The sequence below is a fragment of the Monodon monoceros genome, unplaced genomic scaffold (genome assembly GCF_005190385.1).
Source record: "Monodon monoceros isolate NGI ecotype Baffin Bay Population unplaced genomic scaffold, NGI_Narwhal_1 Super_Scaffold_17, whole genome shotgun sequence".
In the NCBI taxonomy this organism is placed as follows: domain Eukaryota; kingdom Metazoa; phylum Chordata; class Mammalia; order Artiodactyla; family Monodontidae; genus Monodon; species Monodon monoceros.
Genome location: NW_021703773.1, coordinates 13,666,749 through 13,690,852, shown reverse-complemented (window position 1 = coordinate 13,690,852; position 24,104 = coordinate 13,666,749). Strand labels below are relative to the sequence as shown.

General features: G+C 42.3%; 1 long non-coding RNA gene across 2 annotated transcripts in view; it reads left to right on the top strand.

Annotated features, from left to right (window-relative positions):
* The window catches only part of LOC114897515, a 178,999-nt gene that overhangs the window by 21,570 nt on the left and 133,325 nt on the right, over positions 1-24,104 (top strand). The window contains exons 3-5 of one of the 2 annotated variants that reach the window (XR_003794163.1): positions 6,727-6,799; positions 21,693-21,965; positions 23,539-23,656. This is a non-coding gene — a long non-coding RNA (uncharacterized LOC114897515). Of the gene's footprint in view, positions 1-6,726; positions 6,800-21,692; positions 21,966-23,538; positions 23,971-24,104 lie in introns of those variants that run through there. The other variant, XR_003794162.1, reaches the window with a different exon arrangement.

Below are 24,104 nucleotides of genomic sequence, written 5' to 3'. Positions count from 1 at the left end.
AGACCAGCACTATCAGATTATGGCTTGATAGCTAGTTATCACTTTGGTTTGATGTAAAAAGCAGGCATCCCTAATCACTCACAACTTAAAAAGGACACAATGTTATCAGAGAAGAAAGTTTTAAAGAAGTATTTTAAACATTATTTCACAAACTTTCTAAACCCTTAAAGAAATCTGGCTTTCCATGCAGGTATTTAAATAATACATGAAGCTGTTAAATTTGATCACTTTTTAAATTCCCTTCTATTTTATGTATTTAATGTGGAGAGGGCCAGGGGACAGAAAGAATTTCACTGCTCCTTCTAGGATTTAATCACAAATACCTTGTTTTTTACTTCTGGGGAATACTATAAAGGGAAGTTGGATATGATAAGAAAGGCTTGGTTGATTTGATTATATCTGATGCATTTGTCAATTGATTGAAATTATCAGATTTCAGAAGTACCTAGGACAGAGGAAGGAATCTCCTGAAAGTGATAGCCCAGTGCTGGGCGACAGAAGGGATTGCACAGAGAGGACTTCTCCTTCCCCCATCTGAGTAACAGATGTTCTGTGTTCCCATCACAAGTGTCTTTTGCACATCCCTAGTCTTGATATTCATATCATGAGGTTTCACGATCTGCCCATTCCATTCATCTGTTTCTTCTAGACTGTGAACTCCTTGATACCAAGCATGTGTTCTTTATACTGTTTTCCTAAATTCTGGGCAGAGTAGATGCTCAATGAGCATTTTGGAAGGAAGGAAGGAAGATAGGAAGGAAGAGAGGAAATGAGGGAGAGAGGAAGGAAGGGAGGAAGAGGCAAAAGTTTACATATAATGTTTACAAAGATACTCAACAAAGTAGAACATGTACTTAGTTTGATGAGTCATTTGATTAATAACGAAGTATGATTTATTTAAGATTCAAATACAAGTTATAATTTAACGGGTACTCTGGGCCTGACATATGAAAAATAAGTGCAATACATTTTAAAGGCTTTCAAGTCTTAAGTATAAACTAAACAGATGAGATTTTTCAACCTTAAGAATTACCTGGGATATTAGCTTTGGAAAGTGTAAAGGGCAGAAAGAGGGAAATTGCTGAAATGAAGTCGGGGATTACTTGCATCAATATGTACAGTCACTATAAACTTCCAAAGGAATTTAAAATCACAATATAAACTTCCAAAGGAATAAAAAGGAATTGCTAAAAGAAAGCAGCTTTACTTATTGTCTTTATGTACCGAACCAAAATATTTTAGTAAGTCTTACTGTTAAGTGGTTGATTTAATTCTTTGTAAAGTTATTTTTTTAAAACCTGGATAATGTAAATATGTTGGTTAATCATTGGAGAACTCCCAGTCGTCTTCTTTGTTCCACTACTTAAACAACCAGAAGATTGTAAATCCTTGAAGTTTCCTTGGAGTTATCTTAGGTAAAGTCCAAAGTTTAAGGTAGTGTTCCGTAAAGCATAAATCTCACCACCAAAGTCCCTAAATCTCACCACCAAAGTCCCCTAAAGCAGAGAAGGATCAAAGGACACTCAGCATTCTAGGTTAGTCCTTACTTAGCCTGCCTGCTTTCAACCTGTTTCTTTAAAGATTCATCATACTTGGCGTTTCACCCATGACCTATCCAGCTTTTCTTTAAAATATACTTTTTTAAATCTTAGAATAGTTTTACTTATTTATTTTTATTTTTTAATATTTATTTATTTATTTGGCTGCATCAGGTCTTAGTTGCAGTGCATGGGCTTCTCTCTAGTTGTGGTGTGCTGGCTCCAGAGCGCATGGGCTTAGTTGCCCTGTGGCATGTGGGATCTCAGTTCCCTGACCAGGGATCGAACCCACATCTCCTGCCTTGGAAGGTGGATTCTTAACCACTGGACCACCAGGGAAGTCCCCTAGAACAGTTTTACATTTATAGAAAAATCACAACAATAGTACAGAGAGTTCCCATACACTCTGTACCCAGTTTCCCCTATTATTAGCATCTTACATTAGTAAGTTACATTTGTTACAATTAATGAACCAGTATTGACACATTCCTATTAACTGAAGCCATAGTTTACTCAGATTTCCTTAGTTTTAGCCTAATATTCTTTTTCTGTTCCAGGATCCTGTCCTGGGTACCACCTTTCCTTTTGCTGTCAAATTTTCTTGGGTTCCCCTTGGCTGTAACAGTTACTCAGACTTGCCTTGTCTTTGATGAACTTGACAGTTTGGAGGACTAGTGGTTAGGTATTTTGTAGAATGTCCCTCAGTTGGGATGTTTTTCTCATGATTAGATTACAGGTTTTTGGAAGGAAGACCCCAGATGAAGGGCACCTCTCAATACATCAAATCAAGAGAACATACTACCAATGTGACCTCTCAGTGTTGATGTTGACCTTGAGCTCCTGGCTGAGGTAGTAGTATCTGTCAGTTTTCTCCACTGCAGAGTTAACTCTTTTCCTCCTGGTTCCAGACTGTCCTCTTTGGAAGGAAGTAACTAGGCACAACCCACACTTAAGAAGTGGACAGTTATCTTCCGCCTCTGGGAGGGCAGAGTACAGAAATTATTTGGAATTTTTCTGCACAGCCAATTTGTCTCTTCTCCGTTTATTTATTTATTCAATCATTTATTTATATACACATTATGGGTATTTATTTTTACTTTTGGTTGTAATCCAATTCTACTTTATTTATTTTCTTGCTCAAATTGTTCCAATTTTGGCCATTAGGAGCTCTTTTAGTTGGCTTCTGTGTCCCTTTGACATATGTCTATCATTATGGGGTTTTCTTTTTTATCACTTTTTAAAAAACCTCCTGGCACAATAAGATACTTCAGACTCATCTTTGGTGTTTCCTGCCCCAGTCCTAGAATCAACCATGTCTCCAAGGAGTCCTAGTTCCTTTTACTGGAGGATGCTATAAGAAACCAAGGTTTGAGGTCTAGGTATTCTTGGTGTCGTTGCTTCTAGGTCCTCTCAGCTGACAGAGAAAGGAAATTCATGTGTGTATATTAACTTGTATTTATATGCATGTCTATAAATATTTGTATATGTAACCAAATATTTGTATATGTAGCCATACAGACACATCTATACCTCTATTCAGCTAAACATACAGTGTTTCCAATGTGGATCTATTAACATATGGATCATTCTAGCCTTCTCCCTTTGCTTATCTGTAAACTCTCATGCCAACAATGAGAAATCTGACTCCACTGTTGGTCATTCATTTACTTAATTGTCAATTTCCAGCATGCAGGTATAGTAAATCTGAATTGTTCATCTGTACCCCTGTGGCAAACAACTTTATCAACTCAAGCACAAAGCTTGCTTTCAGTTTCTTTTGCCTTTGGTCTTACAGACTCCACTTACTTCCAAAGTTACTAGGGTCAACACCAATTTCCCCCAAGCCCGAAACCCCTTGATGGGTTGTTCTACGCATTTACAGTATAGTTAACTTGTTTCCTCACATTCTGCATTCCATCTCTGGGATCCCCAACCTCCAGGTGATTTTTTTGAATTTGCATACATTGAGGTTCATGCTTTAGTATTAAAATAATGTTTTAAATTACCTAACATCTAGCAAAACTGATAAACTATGGCCTACCTTGTGTCAGGCCCTATAACAATGTCATTCGGTGGGGCTTTATCTTGTAGTCTCCTCGGAACAGCCCTGATGTGTCCCTGCATAATCAAGGCCCAGGCACCCCAGTCTAGGAAGCACAGACTACGGAAACTGCCTTGTGATATTTATGGCCGTATCTCTAAAATTCTAGGATTCCTTAGATTTGTGTAACCACATTTCTCTTAGCGGTTCCAGAATCTGCAAAACACGATCTATTTGGAGAACTGCATTTACATAAACTTAGAATTTTTTTTCTTGTTGCTCTTTTGCTCCTAGGAAGAAAGTAATTTAGACTGCAGGGGAGAATAATAACTACTGAAGTCAATACTAGCTTTTGTCTAGAACAAATGCCATCAGCGCAACTTAAATTAGAATCCCCTTTGTCAGTCTGGGTTTGCTGAAAGCAACAATTAAGTTGCTCTGCACTCACAAGCAATCTGCTATATTGTTTTTTGGGGGGCTTTATTTGTTGCACCAACCACATTATCCAAACAGCATGTGCAAAATTATGCCAATAAAGGAAGGAAAGGCAATGGTTGTGTGTTGCTGTTATTGTTGGGTGGGGGTGAGGGATAGGACTGGCTGGAATTAGCACATTAACAAATAAATTGTCGTCCTGAAGGACTTTCATGCTTTGTAAATCTTTCCAACTTCATTTTACCTAACTCCCAGGATGATCATCCACCACATGATGGTATAAGGTTGTCCCCAGTGGGGAATATTTATTTCTAATGCTGCCATGACAGATTGAGGACTTGGTAGGAGTGATGCTCTGGAGTCGTATGATTGAGCTGAAAAGTTTAAGAAAAATATACTTAAAATCTTAACATTTATGTAATAAGGCACTGGACTGTATCTTTTGTTTGTTTGTTTAAGCTACTATTTTTTAAACATCTTTATTGGAGTATAATTGCTTTACAATGGTGTGTTAGTTTCTGCTTTATAACAAAGTGAATCAGTTATACATATGTTCCCATATCTCTTCCCTCTTGCCGGACTGTATCTTTTGATGTGCTGCCCCACTGAGAGATTGCAAGCATCCCTGGGGGTGGAGCCTCCCCTGTGGTAGGAGGGACTGCTGGGCGGGACTTTTCTGCATGTTAGTTATAGATCAAACAGCCACCTGTTGTGCAATGGGAAACTTGGAACCCAGAGAAGGAATCTAGAAGCAGATGCTTCAGGTTGAGATGTCCTTTGGCACTTAGCAATGTTGATTAGGTATAATAACAGAACTCCACCTCTGAAGAGATAGAAAAAGGTTTCCCCCAAACTTTCCAGAATATTATTTTTGTTCATGGAAGCTAAGCATACTTTGTCATCCAAACACTTGGTTTTGAATGACTGGGAGGAAGAACCAGCTTAGTCAGGAAGGACGAACCAGCTTAGTCAGGAAGGACAAGCTTACCTGAACTTCTGTTCACTTCAGGCTGGAGGAAGGGCTGAGAAAAGGAGTGGCTGGGCTGGGTCATGCAGCCTGGACTATTGTCACGGCCCCCACGAGTGGTGATTTCAGGTGAAATGTGCCTGACATTGGGAGGGTTCTCAGGACTCCCATGATTGCCATGCCCGAGCTCTGAGGGTCAGACTCTACCTGCTTAAGACAAGGGTGGGATTTCACCCAAAGGGAAGAAATAATGATCTCTTATCCCAGAGGAAGAGGAGGCTCGGTTTGGACCAGGCTGAGAAGATTCTTCTCTTTTTTCTGGGAACTGAGTTGGGCTTGGACTCTGAACTGCGGAGGTGGGGTCGGTGCCAGGGGAGGCCCATGGAACCTAGACCGGGGTGCAGAGGTTGGGTCTGAGCCTGAAATCCTGACAGTATCCAACTCTAGAAGCAGTTGTGAACTTCACCGAGCTTATGACCAAGTCTTCTGTAAAGTTTTATGAAAAACCTGATTTCAGATGTACTATGTACAGATGTATTGCAGGGGGTTAAGGAGAATCAGACCCCCTCTTGGAGGCTGGAGAAAAGGATGCTATGAGGACAGAGATGCATGGCCCAGTAGAGTTGCACTCTTATATAAGAAGCAGCAGCAGAAGGCTGCAGGCCAAAAAGCATGAAAAAAGCAACCCCCCAAAACTTACCCCTGAGAACATATGTGATGGCACCTTGAGAAACCTCAGATTAGCTGGGAGGCATGGGGTGAGGGTGTATATGGGTGTTGGGGAGTGGGGGCTACATCTGGGTAACTAAATCAGGAGGAGCTCATGCAGCAATGTCTTGGGAGGGCAAAGATGGGAACCTAATTTCAGTTCAAGGTCACAGTTTGGAAATGTGAAGGACACAGAAGTCCCACTTAATTTTCTTCAGCTCCTAAGCATGTTTCTATGAATTTTATCCCATGAAAGGAATGCTACTGCACATCAGAAACAAATTCAGTGGCTAATTTGAAAAAGCAGTTATTTAAAAATAGAACAATATTTCAAACATCTTAAGCTAACGGCAGCACATGGGAGTCACATTGCCCCCTTTCTCTTCTTCCCATAACTCCGACGTATGTGCTTTCTTGTGCACACAAGTTCACTCTTCTCTCTCAAACATCCTTAGCACAAGTGGAGGACTTATGTTCTTTACAATCCTAAAACCTTCGATTATAACCCACGCTAACATAACAAAGGTAATAAAATGTGGAAGCTTGCCAAACATTTGTAGAGTACTGTGCCATTCACAAAGCACTTCAAAAATATTTGATCTCATTGGAATAACACTTTCTTGCCAGCGTAGCTGTGTAGGTTTCTTTCCATTTTATTTTATTTTATTTTATTTATTTATTTATTTATTTATTTATGTGTAAGCAACAACTCATTTTTAAAGACTGGGCAGACATGAGCTCCCACTAGCTTTCTAGGTTCAGCACACAGGAAAACAATGTTCAGTTTCCTTTTTTGGTATCACATGCTCGATCTCTAAACAGATACATGAAGTGGATCTCTAAACTGTGAGTGGAAGTAAGCTAATCATTGACATTCCAGACACTTTGCTACTTGACACACTTAAACAAAAAATGCCCAGCCGCTCTGCAAACTAAGTTTCTACTCTGGAGATAAATTATCCCCTTAAGGGGCCCAACACAGCTCTGCTGCGGTTCCTGGTAGACTCTGACCTGTCTGCTTGTTTTTTTTTTTCCAGCATCCCTTGGAGTACCCCGCTCAGAGACTGGCACAAAGGGAGTGGGTATCGTTGTTGAACAGGAAAAAATAAGGTAATTGCCACCAAAGGAACACTCCTTCAGTCCCAAGCCTTTGCTAACAAGTGACAGATTGAATCCTCTTAACTACCATGTGATGTATTGATTATAATCCTATTTCACAGATGAAGAAACTGAGGCTGTGATAATGTGATATAATAAGAAATATATATTTGGTCTTTGTCCTCGGTTCCTGGCACAGAGATCCTACAATCCTTGTAATTTCCTGAGCAATAGGGGTGATAAAGAGCATATTTTGTTATCATATTTGTTGTAGTCCTCAATTCCTGACTCAAGGGCTTCTAAGCTTTTGGGATCTCTGGAGTGATAAGAATGTCATTCTTATGCTAATGAGATGACTGGTGGCTGGGGTCCTCTAAAGAGCCTCAGGATGGGGGCTGGTCACTGGAAAGACCACAATGAGAGGATCGGAACTTTCATCCCCACCCCCTGACTTCCCGGTGGAGGGGAGGAGCTGGAAACTGAGGTAATCACCAATGGCCGTGATTTAATCAATCATGCCTATGTAATGAAACCTCCATAAAAAGCCCTAAACTGCTTGGGGGCGGGGGTTTGGGGTGATTTAAAGAGTTCCTGGTTGGTAAACCGACTGAGGTGCCGGGAGGGTGGTATGCCCACATAACTTGTCCTGTGCATCTCATCCACTGACTGTTCTAAGTTGTATCCTTTATAAGAAGCTGGTAATAATAAGTAAAGCTTCTTCCTGAGTTCTGTGAGCTGATCTAGCAAATTACCAAACCCGAGGAGAGGATGGTGGGAATCCCCGATTTACAGCCAGTGGGTCAGAAGTATGGGAGGTCCAGAACTTACACTTGGTGTCTGAAGTTTTGTGGGACTGAACCCTCAGCTTGTGGGGTCTGATGCTAACTCTGAGAAGCTAGTATCATAACTGAGTTAAATTGTAGGACACAGTTGGTGTCCAGAGACTTGGAGAATTGCTTGGTGTGGAAAACCCACACTTGGATATCACAACTGTTATGAGTAAAAATGGTTTATAGAGGCTCAGAGAGATTAACTTGTCTAACTCCACACAGCCTAAGAGTGTAAAAGCTGGTATTTGAACCGAATTCCTCAGATTTTAATTCCATAATACCATGTTGTCTACTGTTTTATCTGTTTAACTTCTGGAACATTCTTATTAATCCTGGTGCTGATAAAAAATGTATTTCATGAGAAACCCACAGTGGCACTTCAAAATGAACATTTTTGTAATCTTTACGAGAGAAAAACAAAGCATAAATACACCACTGAATGTCACAGTGAGTGGCTGAAGTGCTACGTCTGGAAATTAAGTCTCTGGTCCCAGGTTCACTATGGACTAAAAATATTAATTCTGATAAAATAGGTGGTCTCTCACTTTTGCTTATTTTGTTTTACTCTTTCAAAACATAAGCAACTCATTATCTGTGTTTTTGCTTATGAGATAATATTAAACTTCAGGAAACCACATTGTTCACTTCAGTGGAACCAGCTGGGGAAAAGGCATGATAAAAATTAGAAGGATCACGCCCACTAACAATAATTCCACCACCAGCAGCAAAACCAACAGCATAATCATCACCACTACCCTACCACCAGTAAGACGACCACCACCACCATCACCATCAGCATTAGGTTTTCTTGGGACAAGACAGAAGGGGTCGATTTCTCTTCCTTATGTGGATATCACATTTATGACTTCCCTTTCACTAAAAAGTTATGTCCCATCACTATCCAAGCCTATTCAGACTTCAAACATTGAAACATGGTTTTGACAGGATACAGAGTTTTAGTAAGTAAAAGCAAAGAACTAAGCCACATTAATGGCAGGGGTAGTTTACAAACTCTTTTTCATCAGTCAGATTCTTTTCCTCATTTATATAGAAGTGGTCAACTTTCAAAAATGTCTTTGAAGTAAGTTTGAATATACGCTTTTTCTGACTTACCCCCACACCTCCGAAAACACGCGCGCGCACACACACACACTCGCTCACACACTCAGACACACTCAGACACACACACTCACACACACTCACGTGATTCTATAATAACATTTAGCTCTTCCTTATGAATTTATGTTATACAAATACAAATGTCTCTCTCACTACTTGTCTTTCGAGGCCCTAGATTAACACACTGTATGACTAATAAACTGGGGATCAGACTTTGCTCTCTGCACAGGGTAGTTTCTAATCTGTAGTGACCTGTGTTATGAGCATAATCCCTATGTTTAAAAACTGTAACAAGTAGATAATGACTAAGATTAATTTTCTTAACCAGTTAGATTTTGAGCACACAAACAGATATTTTCCTTTTCCAGATATCAGTATAAAATCTATTAAGAATCCATCTGAAACTGTTCTCAAAGTCTATGACATCTCTTATTTTATGATGGTAAACTCTCCCTATTCAAAATGGATTTGTTTTGAAAAAGGCCTCATTCAGAGGCAGGCTGTTGAGTAAAGGGAATAATCAAACTGAGTATGAAACTGTTTGTTTTTTGGTTAAAAACAAGCTTTTACTAAAATGTAATACAGTGATTCTGAGTGGGTAGGTAAAAATTCTGGGGATGGTGTATGTGTTGGTTATTTTGAAAATGCATTCTCAGATGGCAGATTGAAAAAGAAAATCCTTGATTTCATTAAATAAACAGTAAAAAACATTTCAACTTAAGTTTAAACTTTCTGGGATGGCATGATAAGTGTGGTGGGGTTTAGGACAGAGGATAGCTGATGGTCTTAAAAATTTTTTTTCACATGTCAAAAAGATGTATGAAAGGTTAAAAAACGTTGTAAGAAGACTTTTTTCTTGTGTGGCTTCTAACTTGATTTTAAAAGAAATTCACAAAATAGGACTCCAGAAATATTTTGAGAAATGGCCTCTGCAATGAAATAGAGGTATAGTCTTCTTAGGGCGACTGTTTTGAAGGTTAATGCTCATTTTAATATTAAAGTTCTAGTATACTCACTTAAAAAATTAGATTAGGGGCTTCCCTGGTGGCACAGTGGTTGAGAGTCCGCCTGCCGATGCAGGGGACACGGGTTCGTGCCCCGGTCCGGGAGGATCCCACATGCCACAGAGCGGCTGGGCCCGTGAGCCATGGCCGCTGAGCCTGTGCATCCGGAGGCTGTGCTCCGCAACGGGAGAGGCCACAAGAGTGAGAGGCCCGCGTACCGCAAATTAAAAAAAAAAAAAGGAAGACACATATGCTGGCTCCTACTCTGTAGTTTCTCTACTGTCTAATCTGAGAGGCAGGATGGGCACCCAGGTGCCCAGACACATATGGGCACCCAGGTGTGATGTGTTACCACACCCCAAACAGAAAGAGCAATATATTTCCTGCTCAGCACAACTCCCCTATTCTGGACGTACAGGTTTCACCAATGTCCAATTTCTTAGACAAGAAAATAGCTGGTCCAATGAAGGTTCACGAGTGATCAGTGTTTCTAAAATCTAAGACCCTTTGTTTCAGCCCCGTGTGGCAGTCTTGTATCCCCCCGGCAGCTGTGCATTCATGGGAATCCACTGAAGTCATTTGTCGGGAAGGAATTCCCTGATTGGGCTTGGAACATGATGCAGCTATTTTTAGGGATTCAGCTGGTGTCCTTACCAGTTCCACATGATCTGGAAGTTGCTCCACTTCCTTCTATTGAGATAATTTGGGAAATGAGTGTTAGATGGAATTTCATTCTCTGCATCTATCATTACTGATGTTTTAAAATAAACAAGTTCTTAGAATTCTTTCCACCAACCGGAAAAAATCTAGTTGCCGCTTCAGGTTTGAGTGCCTTAGGAAATTATGGGAAAAATCAGCTAAAGCGAGTTGAGAATCTTGGGCCCCTGTCACCATACGAGTAAGTCAAAGAAGGAGCCTCGCTTGGGACCGGCTTGCCAGGTAATTTTCACACTGGACTCTGCTGAGCATCACTGTAAAGGATGACAGATTGTAAGATGGTAGGGCAGGGTCACATCCTCTACATCCCCTGGGGTGCTTGTTAAGACTCTCAGAGTCCACCCAGATCTTCTGATCAGACTCCTCAGGGGTTAAACCCAATAACTTGCATTTCTTATGGACTCCCAGGTGACTCTTAAACACACGCAAAAGCTTCAGAACTACTGCCGACTGTCCATAGATTTAGGAGCTGGAAATTAGGGTCTGGGCTGCCCCCATCCCGATTCCACATTCATCTACTTTACACATGGGAAGAAACACTTCTGTGGCCAAAAAATTTAAAAAGTTAGAAATAACTATTCCAGTGTAAACCTCTGAAAAAGACCTTCTCATGCTTATTTTCACTGATGATTTCTTTCTAGTTAGAATACAAATGAATGCATAAGAAAGTGATTTTGTCCAGAAAACTTCAGGATATAGAAAGCCACTTACTTCATCTACCACAAGGACCCAGTTCCACATCTCCAGCTGCAACTGACTTGTAGGATTCGGGAGACTCCCAGGAGTGTTGGGCCAGGGTGTCTGGGATTGATGGCTGGCCACCATTGCACATCCAGGACCCTACTTCCCCGTCCACTTCTCAAATTTGGCCTTCAGCCCAAGAGCTCCTCATTGCAAAGTTTAAGAATGTGACATATACAAGCATGATCACAGAATGCATTCCATATGCTGGCTTTTGGGTCACACAGAATGAAGATATTAAGAACATGTTAATGTGGTTGCTTGTAAGACAATTTTGTGGTTTTTGCTGTCCTAAATACCTGAAGTAAGTCTTTCTTACTGTGTCAAATTTAACAAGAAATCTAGAAGATGAAAGGAAGTAGTGGAACTTAAACTTCCAAATTTTAACTCGTATAATATACCATTGAGTTTCACGTTATGAAAACTTATTACTATGACTCAGATAAGTTTCGTAGGGTAAAAACTTCAAATCCATAAAAATACAGTACATAGTAACTCACAAATGTTAATTAATTTATTAAGCATCTGTTATATACAAAGCTCCATTCTATATATTTTGTGAGAACTACACAGGGGTTAATATATTGATTCAGGCTTTCAAGGAATGTACGATTGAACAGAGTGTAAAGGAGAGGAGTAATGCTCGTATAAGACTCTGTAGCAAATGCAAGGATTAGAGCTCTGTCGTTATATATGAGAGAAGGGAAGGTCTGAGTGCTTCTTTGAAGCTGTTTTACTTTCACAAAGGTATACTTTTTAAAGATGGTACCTTTTGCCATGGATTTTTTGCTGTATTTGTGTGTGTGTGTGTGTGTGTGTGTGTGTGTGTGTGTTCGTGTCTGCCTTCCTCTGAGTATTTATTTCTGTATGTTTTGGCTCTGGCTTTTATTTTACAGGTTATTAAAAGAGTACATATGCACTAGAATATTAAAAAGTTAACCTAGAGGCAATTACTATTGTCAGTTTCCTATATATCTTTTAGAGATATCCTATGAAATTATAAGCATAATGTATGTACATATTCTTTTCTAATCCCTCCTTTTTAAAAAGCAATAAATATTAGCACATGATATGCACCATTTTTGCTTTTACCTTGGAGATTATTTCCAAGAAATACATATATAGTTATTGCACTTTAAAAATGACTGCAGGCTTCCCTGGTGGCGCAGTGGTTGAGAGTCCGCCTGCCGATGCAGGGGACACGGGTTTGTGCCCCGGTCCGGGAGGATCCCACATGCCGCAGAGCGGCTGGGCCCGTGAGCCATGGCCGCTGAGCCTGCGTGTCCGGAGCCTGTGCTCCACAACGGGAGAGGCCACAACAGTGAGAGGCCCACGTAACGCAATAAATAAATAAATAAATAAATAAAAATTAAAATGGCTGCAGAGTATTGTATTATCTGAATTGTATTCATAGTATTCTATTATCCATAATTATTTTAACTAATTCTCTATAATAGTCATTTATAAAGTTTCCAGTTTGTTGCTGTTTCAAAAATTTCTAGAAGTAGGATTGTGGAATATATGCACTGTATGCATATATGGTTACCTTGGAAATTTTTAATATGAATGTAAAGTCTAAAGTTAATGAATACCTTTACCACCCACCCAAACAATCCAATGTATAAACACTTGAACTCCAATCACCTCCTCCTTACTTCTATACCATTGCTGCATTTTAGTTTTATCTTTTTTGTTTAACTCTGAAAGTATATTATTATTGTTGTTTTCCACATTAAAAGTTTGTTTATGTATACCCACAATTTTACATATTTCTTTACTCACCATTCTTTCTTTCATCCCAGACCTTTCGTCTAGGATTAGTTTCTTTCTATGTGAAATGCTTATTTGGAAGTTCTTAAAGCCAGGGTCTGTTAGTTGGAACCTCTATTAGTTTTTATTTACCATAAAATATCTTTATTTCATCGTCATATTTGAATGATAGATTTGTGGGTATAAAATTTTAGTTTTTGAGTCATCTTTTTCTCAGCATGTTGAAAATATTATTCCACTATCTTCTGATTTTCATTATTGCTGCTAAGAAGTCAGCTGCCAGTATAATTGTTACCCCTTTGCAGATGGTTCTTCTTTTCTGGCTGCTTTTAAGATCCTCTTATTATGTTTTTTCTACAGTTTGATTATGATGTGTATAGTTGTGGATCTTAAAAAACTTAATCTTCTTTGAAAGATTCATCTTTCAAATATGAGAATTTGAATCTTTTGACAGTAACAGAAGATTCGTAGCCATTTTCATTTTGAATATTGCCTCTTCTCCATTCTCTTTATTACATCCCTCTGAAAATCTGATTGTGATTTTGGGATTCTGAAACTCACTCTATGCGACAAGATCCTTAATATCTTTCTGATTTTCAGCACTTCATTTTCTCTCTCTGCTGCATTAGTGTAATTTCTGCTGAACCATTTTCCACTTCAGTGAATCAGTCTTAAACTGTGCCTGTTGTGTAGCCTGAAAATTGAGCTTTGACTTTCAATCACTATATTTTTGGTTTTAGACATTCCTTTGGATTCTTTTTGAATTTTCTTGATTGATTTTATAATCTCTCATTCATGACTCCTGTTTATGTGTTTGTTGTAGTGCTGACTATGGACTCATGTTCCTTGGAACTTTATCTGTAGCAGTCTTTGAAGCCTTAGTTGAAAGTAATTTCCTTCAGATATGCATTTACTTCTACCTTGTACAGCAGGGCACTACCCACTAGGGGCTATTTTAAAATCAGTTCTAGATTTGAAGTAGTGTGAATTTGGACTGAATATTCCCATGAAAACTAGATTATGGTTATGAATTCTCAGGAGAGAGATTTTTCCCTTCAACCCACCTCCAAGGTTGAGAGACACAAGCACTTTTTAATGGTCCCTTCTGTGGGTTCTTAGGTTTGTCTGCTGTTCCTAGATTACTCATGGGTTTTCCTTTCAGACTCCCCCCTTTTGTTGCACATGAGGATTTGTCTTAATGCCTCACAGTTTGCACAGTTGTCAAAAACAGAAGCTCAAAATAATCATGATTTAAAAGATTTCCCCAGAGCAAAAGCCAGATTCAGTGCTTAGTTACCTATATATATTTCTCCTTTTAATTAACTTTCACCCTCCATTGATTTTCTTTTCTCCCTTATTCATGAGTGCATTTATAAAGAGGTTTATTTTTTTAAATAAAAGCAGCATCTATCTTTGTTGTTTTCAGTGGAAGAGCAGATCAGGCTATCTCTCTAAAATTATGTCAAGAAACAGCAGCCCATAAAATTCTCAAGAGCTGAGCTTCAGTTCCTTCCCACAGACACTTCAATTCTTGTCTCTCTGAGGCATACACTAAGATCACGATAATGGGGGCAGTTACAGTGCAGTGCAGTGGGGATGCTGGTGCCTTTGATGGAAAAGTGAGGGCTTTCACCTCTGCTGTAGCAGCAGGACTGCACTGGCACTACATTCTTCTGCTCACCCAGGTCAGGGGGATGTTGTGTGCGTTCCTCTTACCTCCAAACATTTCTGGCACTGCCGAAGTTTCTCACCTGATACTAATTGTATGACCAACTTTGAAGAAAGTATTAACCTCAAGTTGAATAACTGTATCTATCTGTGTTTATGGCGCTGGGGTTACAGGAATAATCTGGTGAGTTTTCCGAGAGTGGATTTGTCTGCTCCTGTTGCCATAACAAAATACCACAGACCGGGTGGCTTGAACAACAGAAATTTATTTTCTTGTGGTTCTGGAGGCTGGAAGTCCCAGATCAAGGTCTGGCAGGGTTGGTTCCTGGTGAGAACTCTCTTCCCAGCTTGCAGATGGATGTCATCTTGCTGTGTGCTCACATGGTCTTTCTGAGGTGCAGGCTTGGGGGAAGAGAGAGATAGAGGGAGATTGAGGGGGAGAGAGAGAGGGCTCTCTTCTGTCTCTTCTTATAAGGGCACCAAACCTATCTAATCCAATTGGATTAGGGATCCACAGTTACGACCTCATTTAACCTTAATTACTTCCTTAGAGGCCCAACTCCAAATACAGCCACTCTGGGGGGTTAGGGCTTCACCATATGAAATTGGGGGGGAGACGGACACAAACATTCAGTTTGTGAATGAACTCACCTATACGAATGTCAGGTGTTAGGGGACTATTACAGGTTACAATCCGAGGCAGTGACAGCCAGTTTTAGCCGTTGGAGGGCTTTGCTCTGATGTTTACCTGCTTGGTGATACACTAGGCCTGTGTTTCAAAGCAGGGTGTTTAAATCTCAAAGGGGTAGACAGTGCATTAGGAGAAAGGATAAAATATTAGAGCCCCATTTATAATTATTTCATCTTATCGTTTTACAATTTGTTTTTGTGTTTTTTATATATATGGAAAGTATTTTACTACACTTATACATGTATGTAGTTTATATAATCATAAATGTACTCATAACAAGGAACATGTCTAGAATAATTACTGAGGGGTAGGGAATCACAAAGTCCCAGGGATCACTTGCAAGGAAGGAAGATGGCCCTTTTCAAGGTATAGGAATCCATGAACACAGTTAAGATATAAAACTCGATAATAAGAATAGATCACAAGAAAAAACCATCAGAGAAGTAGAGACTGTTGACAGAAGGAATGAGAAGGATAAACCATGCCACCCCAACCCAGGAGGAAAGGAAAAGAAAAATGAGAATGAAGAAAGTATTGTTATTATTTCCCAGTAGCTTTTAGCTGTCTCTGCTGTGTTTGCCCTACTGATTCTTTTGTTGTTGTTGTTAAAGACTTTTCTTTTTTTAAAAAAATTAATTAAGTTTTGGCTGTGTTGGGTCGTCTTTGCTGCGTGCGGGCTTTCTCTAGTTGCCGTGAGCGGGGGGCTGCTCTTCGTTTGTGGTGTGTGGGCTTCTCATTGCAGTGGCTTCTCTTGTTGCAGAGCTCAGGCTCTAGGCCCGTGGGCTTCAGTAGTTGTGGCACATGGGCTCAGTAGTTGTGGCTCATGGGCTCTAGAGCACAGGCTCAGTAGTTGTGGCGCACGGGCTTAGTTGCTCCGCGGCATGTGGGATCTTTCTGGACCAGGGCTGTAACCCGTGTCCCCTGCATTGGCAGGCGGATTCTTAACCACTGCACCACCGCGGAAGTCCTGCCCTACTGATTCTTAATAATCCCATTGGTGGCGTGACTCCAGCTAACCACAAGTGATAATCATGTAAGTGTTTGCTCTCACAGAGTACCATGATTTCTTACAGAGGGCTCTGAGTTGCTCACAGTTTATCCTGAACCATCTCTGTGTTTCCTTCATAGAAAGAATAACGTTTGGCCTTGACCCAAACATCCTCTCTGCTGATTAATTCGAGAATTGAAAAGCAGAGTTAACTGCACTTCACCAGTACTCTTGAGGTGCAGGAAAACACATTAAATTGTTTTCTTTGAGAAGGTATTTTAAAACGTGATGTGTTGGATTCCCTTCTGAAAAGGGAAAAACCAGTCAAGGGATTGGCTACCCTTCAGTAATGGGTGAGAAGGAGTCCTCTATGGGGTTATAAAGAGGCCCAGAGCTTTGGTCCTTTCCTATCTGGCCCCCACAAGGATGTAGAGTTTTATGTGCAGCCCCCAAATTGCCTGAAAATCAGAGCGGCCGCTTCTACTCAGATCCCAGTCAGTGCTTGTCTCTCGGAGGCAAAAACACAGGCATCCATGCACAAAGAACAAATGTCCTTGTTGGCAACAGGCATTTGCAGAGAATCTGGGCTGGATAAAGGGGAGGGGAAGATTTTCCGTGTCTCATGATACACAGAGAGTCAGTGTGCATGCCCGGGGCCAGCGTGGAGGCAGGATGGGTCTAACTCAGTGAGTTTATTCTCTGCTAGGTGTTGAAGGTACAGAAACACATAATGCAGTTTCCCTTCCAGGAAGAGTTCACACATAGTACAGGGCTCAGTAATTTGCCTAAAATTTTATGCCAAATTATGTGTTCATTTGGATACAAGCATTTGTTTTTCCTGGGGATGTACTTCATAGAATGCAAAAAGGTCTGTGACCCCCCCAAAATGTTAAGAATGATTGTTCTACACAAATGCTTTTTCTTGGGCATCTTTTCATTCAAAAGGGATGTTAGTTCTTAGAATTAGATAGAAGCATCCAGGGCACACAGAGGGAGATATATAGAGTTGGCAACACCTTTTCAGAGGTCCGGTCCTCTAACTCTTACCCTGCTGCTGAAGGGCCTGATAAAACGCTTCCAGGCAGATTGAGCTGGTAGCGTTGGTGGTGGCAGTGGTGGTGGGAGATTCTGTTTTCTAAGGACTTCTAGGCTTTTATCTTTTTTTGACATTCACATGGATGACGGATAGATTTCTCATCAAGATCAAAATTTGTTAAATCCCAGCATAAGCACTTTGAGTAGAAGAAGTTTCCATCATAATATTTTTAAACTTTTCTTTTCCTATACATCTTCAAGGAAGACAGATCTATAACAAAAGTAATGTGTGTGGCAGGGTGTTTGTTGGTTAGTGAGAAGCTGTCATTTTAGTGGTTAAGGGCACAGACCCTGGAGCCAGGCTGCCTGGGTTCAAGTCCCAGCTCCTCCAATTTGTCACTACTAAATCTCAGTTTCCTCGTCTGCAAAATGGGAATAATAACAGTATCTGCCTCGTTGGGTGGCAATGATTTGATGAGCTAATGTATGTGAAGACCTTAGGACAGTGCCTGATTGCTTATAAATGCTACCTTAACACATTCTTAATGATACCTCCCCCTCCAATCCCTCTAGACCCTACCTCTGCTCTCCATTCAGTAACTAGATGGTGGGAGGTGATCACTGTCATAGGGAAGCAATGTGAAAGCAAAGATCAGAGGAAAAAGTCTCCTCATGGCCTTTGAGTTTCAGAAGAATAGGCTTTGAGGAAATGGAAACAGGACAGAGGTAACAGACTATCAATCTCAGATGAGTAGTCGGAAGGGCCCTCCCTTCACCCTCACATACATACTGGCTAGAAAAGGATGCCACAGACTGGAAGGAGAGTGAATTGGATCGGGGAGTTATGAGAGCTTAGATGCTGGGAGGTCCCTAAGAAAGGAGGCCGTGAGCCCTGCTTCCACGTCAAGCGTGAGGGATGCTGGAACCTAAAACCAACCCAACAAAAAGAGAACAGAGTGAGCCCACGTCCTGTTTCTGTAATGTTCTGGGGAAGTGACAATGACTCTATACTGTGACTTGGCAGATGTGGCCTTATAGAGTTCTCCGGGCCCCATCATGACCCCAACATGATTTCTTGGTCCCCAAGCGTGGCAGAGAGTACGGGAATGAGGCAGCCCCAGCGACCACCAGGGCGGACAGTGTGTGACATGAGATGGTGCTTCCCAGCAGGAACCAGGATGAATAGACGACACTGAGGATGAAGACCAGGTCTGCCCTCACCCCGACACCACGTTAACCCCCTGGTGCTCAGATGCCACACTCGGGAAAACAGAGGGGAGACTCACCCCGCCATCTCAGGAAAAAAATGGAACTTGAAATAAAAATTAAATCGAGTTATGAAAAATTCAAGATTGCTTTTTAGCACATTTGAATTTGCAGACAGAGACTTATACCTACTCTACCTGTTCCTTCGTGACTCGGTCGTTGTCCTCATTCGGGGAAAGTGAACGAAATTTTGGCTTGAAAGATTTAGTTCAATATCCAAGTCAGCAGGGTGCATCTCCTCTGCCCGTCAAGGCTGCACAACACTGAGAAGAGACAGGGAACTGGGGAGCGGTGGACCCCTGAGATCACAATCACAACACGTCAGGCTGGGGGAGGGAGATGAGCAGGCGCTGGGAGCTCTCCACTGGGAGGGACGGGGAAGGGGAGCACTGCTCCGAGGGCTGGACCTTTATCCAAGGCAGGGACTGTGGGAACATCCCTACCCGTAAGATGGGAGTACTGTAATCCTAGCTTCCTGTCCTGTTCCAGACAGGATTCTCTACACAAGCATTAATGGATGTCTACTCTATTCCAGGTATTGTGTTGGATGCAGGGAACGTTCCTGGGTGAATGAGAGGGGGTCTCTGCCCCCAGAGTGTCCATTTGTAATAGGGGCGGGGCAGGCACATGGCTGTTAGCGAGCCACCCGTAGTGGTCCCGCTCAGCCGTTGGTCGGCCTCGCAGTGGGCCCCTCCCCCAAGCAACTGACCGTTAGGGAGTGACCCTTAGGGACCAACCGTTAGGGAGTGACCGTTAACAGTCCTGCTCAGCCGTTGGTCGGCCTCGCAGGGGGCCCCTCCCCCCAAGCGAGCCAAGCAAGCGACCCTTAGCGAGCAAGTGTCAAGGAGCCACTGTTAGCGGTCCCACTCAGCGTTAGCGAGCTACCATTAGGGAAGGACCCTTAGCGAGTAACCGTTAGTGAGCGAGCCTTAGCAGTCCTGCTCAGCCATTAGTTGGCATCGCAGTGAGCTCCTCCCCCTCCCCTTTCTCTGTGTAAAAGAAACCCGAATTTGGACTGAGGGAAGATGGTTTTTTGAGACACTAGTCAGCTATTTTCTCAGTCAGCTAGCTTTCCCGTTAAAGTCATTACTCCTTGCCTCAACAACTTGTCTCCCGACTTATTGGCCTGTCGTGCAGCGAGCGTGCTTGGGCCGGGTAACACATTCCGGGCTCACAAAGACCTTTCCACGTTAAGTAGACAGTAGGTAAGGTGGGAGCACAAGCTGGGGAGGGGAGTTTGTCCAATCTGAGAGCTCCAGAGCAATTCCTAGCAAACAGGGCTCCTACGCTGGGTCTTGGGAGGATAAATGGGTGTTCGTGAAGGAGACAGAGATGCAGGGGACACAGCCGCATCACAGGTGTGCAGGGAAGGAGCGGCAGAGGGCACGGAGCACAAAGCATTCGGCATCACTGCACTGTCAGGTCAAGTCACCAAGTGGAGACGTGAAGTCGGAGATGGAAGTTTGGGCCAAGTCACAGAGGGCCTTGGAGCTTATTATCAGTTTAGCCTCAGTTCTGGAGCCAATGAGTAGCTGCTGACAGGTTTCTGGGCAGATGGCGCTATAGCCAGGTTTATATTTCACAAAGACGTGTCTGGGGCAAATGGGAGAGAACTCGAGGGGTGGCCAGAATGTTAGTGAAGATTGTCTGCAGACCCTCATTCACCAACCAGCTCCAACAGGTCGCCAGATTGGACCACTGGCTCCACAGACCCATCACCAAGTCTTGCAAGTCTTGCTTGTAAAAGAAGGTCCAGAGGAGGTTTCCGACTAACTGGGAACAGTGCAGGATCAGACACCTGAGATCTGAGGGCTGGTACTTAGTCTGGTTTCTGATGAGTTAGAAGAGCAGCAGACAACTCTCCTTGGCATCCAGACTCCTGCCTGTTCCCCCTCTGGCAACCTCAAGATCCAGATCGCCCACTTCCCTGACCTTGCTGCCGGGTGGGAGCTTCCAGTACCACACCCTCTAGCCATCCTTGTGTAGCTGCCCCCACCCCAGGGTGGAGGTGCTATTCTTGGAATGAGGAAGCAGGCCATCTCGCCAGTGACTGCACTAGTCCCTCAGTGCAATGGGGTCGGCAAGTGTCCCTGCACCTTCCAGAACTCCCAGTTTCAGCCTAGAGCAGGGTATGACACTTCTGTCAGCCTTAGGACAATTGCAGATTTGTACTTTATCAAAACTGCATTTTCATAATTACCAGTGTGTCCGGGGCTTCCAGGGATTGCAGTAACTCTGTCCTGCCTCTTGCTAAGTCATTTGGCTGCATTTCGGAAATACTGTCTCAGTTCCGACTGGCTTCAGTCTGTCTCTTCCAATTCATTATTCATGCCTGTGGCTCAGATTTTCACATCCTCACAGCCATTGGTGGCCCAGCGATCTTGGTTGGGAAAGGGAAGAAGTGGGAAGGGAGGGTGAGAGCATACAAAGTAGGGTGAATGGGAAATGACAAAAAATAAATAAAATCATGCAGAGGGTTGGCGGGGCCGGCACAAGGCAGGGTGGGGAGCAGATCTGTGGATGACTGGGCAAGGGGATGGATGGGTTAAACAGAAGTAAGAGGGAAAAAGCTCAGAGAGACAAGAGAACAGGGCAGAGGGAAGTGTGGCACTGTCCTGGAAAAGGAAACTATGTGACTTGACTGCAAGATCAAAAGCATGCAGGGGGTGCGGGTTCGATCCCTGGTCAGGGAGCTCAGATCCCACATGTCCCGTGGCCAAAAAATCAAAACATAAAACAGAAGCAATATTGTAACAAATTCAATAAAGTCTTCAAAATGGGTCCATGTCAAAAAAAAAAACAACTTTAAAAACAAAACAAAACAAAAATGCAGCTCTTGCTATTGATTAATTTTATCTTTGCAGCACACGCCGGGCTGCAAAGAGACATCATAGGTGGGTGTGAACAGGAAAATGAGCTCACTGTGCAGAGTTCCCAGTAGCTTTGATGCTGTCCCACAGGCTTCTTAGGAACCACTACGATTCCCTTTAAACAATCCTTCCCTCCCCCCCCACCCCCGCAAATCCTCACTCTTTAGATTGGGTAGTCCAGTTAATGATGTTGACTGTTTCCGCAGATCCTGTTGGAGCTTTGGCCCTGATGATTTATGCATCTGGAACGTTCCATGGGATGGAGCACGGCTGGGCAGGGTGGACCGCTGAGGACAGAGAGCTGACCCAACAGACACCTGATCTGACAGGAGCAAGTCCTGCAGAACCTGCACTGGAGAGATTTTGGCGGTCACCCAGCCGCAGTTCACCACCCTGGCTGCACCTAGACGCACCTGGGAGCTTAAAAGAATATTCGTTTCTGGATTCCATCCCTGGAGGTTTAATTCAAGTGGTCTGGGGTAAGGCCCTTGCATCATTATTAAAAATAAGAAAATCATGCGAGGCTACTGTGCAGCCAAGAATGAAGACCCCCAACATAGTTCAGACTTTTCATTTTACAGATAAGAAAACAAAGGCTCCCAAAGGCAACGTCAGGTGCCCTGATTTTCACAGATAAGGAGTCGAGGCTCTCCTGGCCCCTCAGGTGAATGCTGGCTCTGCCAGGCTAGGAGCATCTCAGCACAAGTGCCTTCTCAGCATTACTCCTGAGCCTTACTCCCTAACATGTCCATCTGGGGCTCAGCACCCTCCAGAGAGGTTCATTATAGCCTGCTGAATATTTTATAAGTGCCTGAAGACAGGTCAGACACATAAATAACTCCTTCTGTGAGGGAACACACACACACATCCGTGCCCCCCATCCCAGCACGTGCGCACACACGTACAAACACACAGACACAGCCTTTCCTCATTTGTGTTTGAAAGCAGGTGGCTTTGTTTCTGAAATGTAGTCACTGCTAACAATAAAAAACGTGAAGGGAAAAAAGTGAACAAAGGGAGCAGCTCTGCTGATGTTCCATTCCAGAAGCGTTCTGTTTGATCCTGGCTGGAGCAGGGCATTTCTTAGATGGATTTGGACTTCATACACATTTGACTGAACAAGGGGTGCTGGGGATGGCAAAAGTGAACACTGAGCCTGGTGAAATGAGGCAAAAGGATGCATGCCTCTCTTTACAGGAAAAATCCTGTTTATTAACAGTTTGTGGAATTTCAAATGTAGAACACACTGTATAGCTTTCTTTTTAACATCAACTCCAAATGTTTTTTTCCTTTTTCTTTTTTTTAAAAATAAATAGAATAGCTTTGCTGCCTAATAATACTCAGGACAAATATTCTCTGGTAAATTACAAATAAGAGAAATCAATTTGATTTCATACAAGGCTGCATTTCATTTTGGAAGATCTTTTAGTCACATTTAAGTGCAAGAGAAAAAGATAACAGATGAAATAGCTTCATATGGAAATAGAACATTCTTGAACATTTGTTTTAATTCATTCCCACGTCCAGCTGAGCATGATGCAGAATAATGGTTTTCACAATGACTCAGGGCATCTCCCTCCCCCACCTCCAAGAATGTTTCCAGTTACATTCAAAACCTTAGATGATGGAGGATGAAAATAGCATCTTATTACACACCTGTCGGGTGGCAACATTCATTCCTAGGAGAAAGATCTCCCCCAAATGTTGCAGCGGGAGGCTTAATTTATACACACCACAAAATTCATATTCATGTGTGCTCCATTTAGGCTTCATTATGCTTACAAATCTTCTGATGAATGAGAAATCAATAAACTGAGGAACTGTAGATGTAGAAACAAAAAAAATAGAGTTCACCATCCATGACAGTTAGTGCCAGCCTGTAGATGCAGTTGTTATGTGGTCTAAAACAATGTCAAGTTCACTTGTGCAGTTATCTCAGGGTATATTTTCCAACTATTTATCTTAAAAAGGGACACTGGAAACTTAAACTACAGGTACATTATAGAGATTCTTATGGCTTCAATTTCAATACCCCCTCTGGAAATTTTCCAGGTAGAACTCCTTCTGAAGTTCTATGAGAAAGAAGAGCTAAATGTCACCCATGACTGCAGACCTCCCTGGGGCCTTGAAGTCAGTGCAAGAGATGAAACAGCACCTGCAGGCTGAACAGGTAACGTTATGCAAAGGCGTGCCATCCTGTCTCATCATTATGCTTTTTATCATTACAACCACTATTATTTAGAAGTTTGAGACTTTTTTAAAAAAAAGATATTCTATGCTTGCAGAGGCTAAGAACTCTCGGCATACATTTTTGAGCTTTGATGACCCATTCTTTGTGGTTTTAGTGTATTCTTTTTTTATTTATTTATAGTTTTGACTGCATTGGGTCTTCGTTGCTGTGCATGGGCTTTCCCTAGTTGCAGTGAGCCAGGTCTGCTCTTCATTGCGGTGCGTGGGCTTCTCATTGCAGTGGCTTCTCTTGTTGCGGAGCATGGGGTCTAGGTGCGCAGGCTTCAGTAGTTGTGGCACACAGGCTCTAGAGCGCAGGCTCAGTAGTTGTGGCACACGGGCTTAGTTACTCCGCAGCATGTGGGATCTTCCCAGACCAGGGCTCGAAC